Source organism: Mus caroli, chromosome 2 (genome assembly GCF_900094665.2).
Source record: "Mus caroli chromosome 2, CAROLI_EIJ_v1.1, whole genome shotgun sequence".
NCBI classification, from domain to species: Eukaryota; Metazoa; Chordata; class Mammalia; order Rodentia; family Muridae; genus Mus; species Mus caroli.
This window is the reverse complement of record NC_034571.1, coordinates 54274175-54282313: the sequence shown is the minus strand read 5'-3', so window position 1 is coordinate 54282313 and position 8139 is coordinate 54274175.

Genomic DNA, 8139 nt, shown 5'->3' with positions numbered 1-8139 from the left:
CAACTTGCTTCTTGGTCATGATGTTTGTGCAGGAATAGAAACCCTGACTAAGACAGGATATTAGCCCAGAAACAGAATATCCAAGATACAATTTGCCTTACTGCTTTCTTCATAGAGTGAGCAGCAGCGTGGCACTAGCCAGTCACCACACTCTTCGCCTCACCTCAAAAACAGAGGGTTGCGCATCTCCCTTCACGTCCTTCTGCGCAGGAAGGAGGAAACAAAGAAGCAAATTTTCTAGAGGAGAGGATATATGTAGGAATGTATCCGCAGAGCCATCCTCCGACTCAGTGCACACTGTAGCCTCAAAGGGGGAGCTGAGCTCTTGCATGTTGCTTAAAGAAATAGACAATAGTCACAGGCCATTACGGTGCCATCTGCTCCTCATGGCAGGAAAGCCATGACGGCTGAGGCAGGGATCTTATATCACCTGCGGCTCTCCAGCTCCCCACCTTGTAGCCTGAGGATGGAGACTCAGGTCACTCCCTTACTCTTCTGGTAAGATTGGTGTCTTTTACACCAAGCCATGGCTCTGTCTGAACAACTGTTGTTTGAGACATTCCTAATGCTGTTTGGAACATTGCCATAAGGAACACAGAGTTCAGGTCTGTGCTCCTGGTAGTGTCTGATCCAGAAAGGGAGAGGCCAGGGGAGTGTGGAAAAGGTCACTGTGGCAGAGAACATTCATCCCTAGGGAACGGGGTGTGGAAGGGAAATGGGGCTGAAAGGAGGAAATTAAACATGGATAAGACAGGCACGTAAGAGTCAAATCCAAGAAACACAACTTAAAATAAGCATGGTGTATGTTAGCACTGGCACCATCTGCAGAGACCAGGAGGCCACAAGTGGCTTAGATGCTATGAAGGCTAAAGTTACATCTGGAATAACAGTCCAAGGGTTGGCATGCTGTTCACGAACCCGAGGAGCCTAGCCATCTACCTTTCAGCTTTGTTAATTCTTATCCATGAAGTAGCATTTCTGAGGACACCTTGTGGTCCAAGATGGTACCTAAACCTCCAAGCTTTAGACAGGAGGCAAGAGAAAAAGACCAACAGGGGCTTGCAAGTATTCTTTTAATCAGCCTTCCCAGAAGACACTGTCTACAGCTTCTGCTTCGCAGAATGAGCTTAGACGAAAGCAAGCCTGAGAAAGACCGTCTTTGCTTGCTAGAGTAAAATCGGTTCCCCTGGGAGAGTATTCAGAGAACATGAATGGGGGAGTGGGGTCAGGCAACTGGCAATCATTTCCATTTGAGTTGAGGCCTCATAGTTACGGAGAATCCACAACAGCAGAATACTGGAGTTAACGTTTAGGATCTACCATCTGCTAGCAATAATCTCGGTGACAGAGCATTAAGCCTTTCTGAGCGGCTGCTCCTTCGTCTGAAAAATGAGGGAAGAGCTAGAAACTTCCAGAGTCTCCTGAGAGTCAGATCCAGGCAGTATCAGGCACAAGAAAAACAGACCAAAGCAGCAGCTACTGCTATGACTCTACCCAAGGGCCCTGGAAAGCAAATTTTTGACATATAATAAAAATTAAGGCCCATTAAATAAATCTGCCACACGTACAGTGTGATGGAGGGGTTTCCAAATCCATACTGATGGCTGCTTATATGTGTGAGGTCTCCAAGAAGATGGCTTGAAGGGCCCCTGCATTAAGTGAAGGTTCTGACTGGTTTGGGAGATCCAATGAACTGGGGGCGGGGTGGGAGGTGGGCTCTCCCCAGACTCCTTACTGACACCCTGGTGAGGGTGGAAGAACAGAGGTTGCAAACACCATTAGAATACACCACCCAAGCACACGCCCTTCACTGCTGTGGGTGTGTCTCTGCATCTGCCACAGACAGGAGAATAATGATCTGGGGGAGGCAAGAAGGCAGTTTGGTTCAATAAGACCAAGTCATCGGTGTTGGTTCAAACCCTGTGTGATTTTTTTAGGAGCATATATAAGCATTTTTTTTTTTTGGTGATAATTAACTTAATCCTACGTGCACAGTAAAGCTTAAGACATGGCCACATAGAAGCTGTTTATAAAGAACTTCTGATACCTTCCATAAAGATAGTTTCCATAGATTGACAAGCTCATGAGAAGGGCTTGGGGGAGGAGGGTCTGGTGTGGTCTCAGCCACACACATAGCACACGTGCCACCTGGATATTAACCATGTCTGCTCCCAGTTTTCTGGGTCAAACACAGAATATGCATCTCTCCTCTTGCAGAGACAACCCTGTGCGTGGAATACGTCTGGTTCCTCTAGTGCTAATCCACGAGCATCAGGGCCTCTGTGCCTCCTACGTCTTGCCCCATCTTTATTTCTCAAAGAGAAATCTGTGGCTACAGTAGAAGCCAGGGTTGAATATATTGTCTGCATGGCTAGACTAAACAGTATAGACAAGCATATAAGAATAACTAACCAAGGACAGAGGAAAGCTGCTGTAACCATGAAGGCCATTCAAAGGTCGCTTGAGAGATTTTATCTCTTTACACAGATCATTAAATTTTTTTAGAAGGATTTATATTTTGGGTGTGTTTTGCCTTCATATATGGAGTCAGATCCTCTGGAACAGGAGTTACAGATGGTTGTGAGCCTACACATGGGTACTGGGAGTTGAACCTGGGTCCTCTAGAATCCAGTGCTTTCAACCACTGAGCCACCATTCTGGCCCTGCAGATTATTAATTTGATCATCAGTGGTATGAGAGAAATCTGACACACTAAGGTAACACTTGCCAGGAAATTGTTGACAAACAAGATTAGTCTTGAGTAACAAATAATCTATGGTAGCTTTCAAAACCAAAAAAACCAAACTGGTTCTCAATTCACCCATCTTTTGAATAATTTCTGTTAACATTTTTCCTGTAATATTAGTAATTGCCTTAGGGTTTTACTGCTGTGAAGAGACACCATGACCAGGCAACTCTTATAAAGAAAAACATTTCACTGGGACTGGTTTACAGTTTTAGAGATTTAGCTCATTATTGTCATGGTGAGAAGCAGGTAGACATGGTACTGGAGAAAGCACTGAGAGTTCTCTGTCTTGATCCACAGGCAGCAGAAGGAGACTGCCACACTAGGCCTAGCTTAAGGGTATGAAACCTCAAAGCCCCTCTAGGGGCTGGAGAGATGGCTCAGTGGTTAAGAGCACTGACTGCTCTTCCAGAGGTCCTGAGTTCAATTCCCAGCAACCACATGGTGGCTTACAACCATCTGTAGTGGGATCTAATACCCTCTTCTGGTGTGTCTGAAGACAGCTACAGTGTACTCATATACATAAAATAAATACATAATTCTTTAAAAAAAAAAAAAAAAGCGGGCCTCCAGAGTGACACACTTCTTCCAGCAAGGCCACACCTATTCCAACAGGGCCACACCTCCTAATAGTGCCCCTCCTATGGGCCAAGCATTTAAACATCAATCCATGGGGCCATTCCTATTTAAACAATCACAACAATTTTACTAGTCGTATAGGCCTTTTTTGTAACCTGTTTCTATCCCAGTGTGACAGTTTATATATGCTTACCCAGGGGGTGGCACTATTGGAAGGTGTAGCCCTGTTGGAGTAGGTGTTGCCTTGTTGGAGTGGGTGTGAGCTTTAATACCCTCCCTCATCCTAGCAGCCTGAAAGCAAGTCTTCCACTAACAGCCTTCAGATGAAGATGTAGAACTCTCAGCTCCTCCTGCACCATGCCTACCTAAATGCTGCTCAGCTCCCACTTTGATGATAATGGACTGAACCTCTGAACCTGTAAGCCAGCCCCAATTAAATGTTGTCCTTACAAGAGTTGCCTTGGTCATGGTGTCTGTTCACAGCAGTAAAACCCCTAACTAAGATAATCAGTAGTCGTTCCTGGGACTGGTAATAAAAAGCCTGAAAAGTCCTTAGCATGGTACAACAATGTCATACTGCCTCCTATTACAGAAGTGCCTGTTATCTCCCGTGGCAAAGGGCATTTGGACTCTGCATTGACAAGCTGAGAGTTAGCATGTAATATAGTCCGCAAGTAGTTTTTCCTGGGGTCTGTAGTACGGTGCCCTTGTTGTTTTCCTAAGTCATTGGCTTATTCTTCCTCTGGGGACATCTCCTGTTGATGTCCTCTATCTTGGGACGATTTATTTGTCTCTGGGATGCTACTCTGGTCAGAGACTTTGGAGCAGGGGCCATCTGTGGCTTCATTCATTTTCTGGCAGGGTAAAGCACAAACTCACCCTGATACTAGGAGACCATCAGGACTTCCCATTTGCCAGTTTCTAGATCTTTCCATTTAACATACACTTTAGGCTATGTCTCCTTTAGGGCAAACACTTTAGGTCAGCAGCGGAAGCAGCATCCTTTAAAGTGACAAACACTAATTTGCATGGCTAAACGTAGCACAGAATGTGGGGGCTTAGGTGGGTATGTAAATTTTTATATATTTTTAAGTTTGCCATTTAGGTATTCTATGGTGTCATTCCACAATAGCTTGACCCTGTGGATTGTAAGGGATTCTAGTAATATTGTTAATCTTCCATAAACAACAATTTATGGAAGCAGGATCATTTTCAGTTTCTAGTTTTAATGTGAGTCCTAGAAAGCAAGCACGCGTACAAACTCAAGTTCAAATGTGATATAATGTTACTTTCCTGAACCCGCCATCCCCCAGGCCCCGTGCTATGTCTGGGCCATGCTCAGTAGCTGACTAGCTAGGGAGAGGCCCTGTGCACACCTGCAGTGCACTCTGACTGAGTACAGGTTTCTTTACACCTGACAGCAGAGAAAGCCCCAGACACAGACAGCCTTACCAGCTCCAGATGTCAAGCTGTTGTGTGAACCATTCACTAATGATGATGTACTAAAAGCTTGGAAGACTGTGTAAAATATGTCCTCAATAGAGGATAGGCTCTCCCCTGCCTCCTGTACCTTCCACCCTTGCCAGAATTTGATCATTTATGTCAGACCAAGGGTAAGCCCAAAACAAAGCAAAAAATGACGACTACAAAAACCAAACACACCTACTTAACAGCGCTCGCTAATTTCTAAAGACTTCAACCTAAGGCTATTTACATAAGATTTGGGGTCTTCCAGATTCAGGGTAATTTAAATTCTGAGCTCAAGAAGACTCTCCTACTAGATGTCCAGATACTCGGAAGTACCTGAGAGACCATCACAGAAATCCCCGAGGGAGAAAACAGATGGGTTCCCTGTGCAAGCAAGAAAGTACACAGTATCGCTGATACAGTACAGGAAACAAAACCGTGACCACCGAGGAAGCAGAGAGGTTCCATGGAGGAAGAACTCGCTTTCCCAGGGCTTCCCGCCCTGTGCAGGTCTTACGACATATTGCAGGCAATCTGATGTAACAGAGTCTCAGGCTGGATCAAAATAATTTTAGGTGAAAACTTCAAAATAGTCTGACGCCTACCAATTGCATTTCCAGTTTAGGTCCTTCAGCCTCCAAGGGAATCTGATGAACACTCAACTATGCTTGCATTCCTTGGCCAGAATTATCCAGAATAATCTAAAAACACCTTCGTGGTGTCAATTTACCCCTGTTTTCCCTCAGAAGTCTCTTCCAAGCCCTGTTCACACTGTTATTTTGAACTTTTTTGTTATGTTGTATAAAAATGTAAATTAAAAAAACCTGAAGTTTTAGTAATCATAAATTCAAAGAAATCCATGGATTGGACTGTCAGTGTCTGGAAATGAGGAAATGTACACTTTTGATGTAAAGGACAAGGTGAAATTCCTTATTTTGCTAATGCTGCAAGTGTGTCATTGGATGGATATGTATGTATGTGTGTGTGTGTGTGTGTGTATGTATGTATGTATGTATGTATGTGAGAACACTGTCACTGTCTTCATACACACCAGAAGAGGGCATCAGTCCCATTACAAATGGCTGTGAACCCTCATGTGGTTGCTGAGAATTGAACTCAGGACCTCTGGAAGAGGGGTCAGCGCTCTTAACCACTGAGCCATCTCTCCAGTCCTGGATGTGTAATGTGACCAGGCATCAGTAGGGAAAGAATCTCCCAGTCTCTCAGTAACCAACAACCCACTGGAACAACCTCTTACCAGTGCATGGCTGCAACCACACCACAATGTGACCTCCTGGCCCTCTGAGCCTCCCGTGGCCTGTCCAGGCTCAAACCTCCACAGCCAGAACCTCTCCTTACCGACGTTTGTGCAGCAGTAACCCTCTGTCATCTTTCCCAGCGTGTTAGTTACCTTTTCATTGCTCTGACCAATAACTAAGAATAGCGTCTTGAAGGGGAGGAGCTTTATTGGGGCTTATGATTTCAGATGGTCCAGTCCGCTGTGGTCTGGATAGGGTGGAGTGGGGTGGTGAAACTCAGTTATACCTAGGCAGGACAGGAGCAGAGATTGAGACCAGAAGTTTCTAGAGATATGTACCCACTAGGGCCTGTCCCCTCCACAATCTCCCAAAATACTGCTACCAGATGGAAACCAAACATTTAAAATATGAACCTTTGGGGGTGTTTTATATTTAATCTATGACGCATGCTGATGACCTTCTCGGACAAGCCTGGCCAGGAAGTACTGGTTGTGACCTGATTTTTCTAAGCTCCAAACAATGGACTCTTCGGTATTTTGAGACACTTGAGCCTGGAGATTTCTTGGCATGATGAATTTGTTTCTAGAGTCACACCCAGTCAGAGAGGATAGTCACTGAAGGATGCAGTCAAGATTAAAGTCAAGTGTTCACCTTCTCTCCCATTTTGTTTACAGAGAATGTGAAGAAGGAAGTCAGGCCTATAATGTGGAAGTCAGTTGGCCACAACTAAAATTATTTGGCTAAATCGAACATAGAAGGATAGCAAATATGATTTTGCTTGTGTGCGATAACTGGAATAGGCAAGTTCATAGAGACAGGAAGTAGAGCAGAGGTACCCAGGGACCCGGGAGGGTGACGCAGGGAATTGGTGTTCATGGGGTAAAAGTTTTGTTTGAAGTTAAGTGAAAAGCCTACGAATGGGTATCCATGATGCTGCACAGCATTGAGAATATACTGAATTCCTTTAAACTGTGCATCAAGAGATGGTCAAAACGGTAAAATTTGCATTGCATTTTCTTTACTCCCTGAAAGCAGACCAAGGAACATGCAGGCATGTTAGAGAGTTTAGTGTTGGCTATCCTGAGACAGCATCACCCACTGTGGGCAGCTCCTAATGTGAGTTGTGTAGCAGAGCCATGGTCTTGGGGGAGCGACTAATGGGCTAGGTGGAAGTGCTGCTCAGCCATGGGATGAACGGCTCCTGCTCTGGCCCCTCTTGGTGTGTGTGTGTGTGTGTATGGGGGGGGGGTGGCACGGGCACTGGGATGTCCCACGTTATCACCTTAAGTAGCTCCCTTGCTGAGAAGACATTAGAACAGGTCTTTTGCTTTAGCAGGGCTGGAACAGACTGGAAAAGCCAGGCGGGATATAGCCTCCCCCATATACAGGAGTACTCAGAGGGATTTGTGGAATCACAGCACCACAATTCTGGAAACGGACAAAACCAAGCATACTCTGAAAACACCAATTGTCTGAATTCAGTCTTCAGCTAGGATAGATGAGTTGTCTGAGTTCAGTCTTCAGCTAGGATAGATGAGTTGACCACAGAACGAGTTTCAGACAGAGGCCTCTAGATGGTGCACAGACCGTGATAAATACCCGAGGAGGCAGGGCTTCATCTGTAATTGGAGCCTCAAGGCTCACTCCAGATGCAGGGGTTTTATAATATGCTCTCTCTACCCCAGCCAAGCGATACCCCCACCCCTGAATCCTTCTGGATAGTTTCAAAGATGGCAGCTTTGATCATCTTGAGGGCAGTGGTAGAGGAAGGGTCAATCTACCTGAGGATGCCATGGACCCATGAGCTATAGCCCGCTACCAGCAAAGAGGCCAAGGATACAGAAAATCTCTCAGAAAGGCTGTCATCCACCCAGGCTATAGGTTGCTATAAGTCAATGTGAAGGCCATTGAGCACTAGCTGAGCATTATGGGAGAAGGGACAACTCTGTTAGCTGGGAGGAAAGACTGAATTCAAGTCTTGAGGTTTAGAAACAGTGGGCTTTTCTTACCGGGGCATTTAGCCTCAGTAAGAGCCACAAGAAAGCCAGGGGCAGGATGGAGCTGTGGCTCAGACCTGCAATCCAGGAT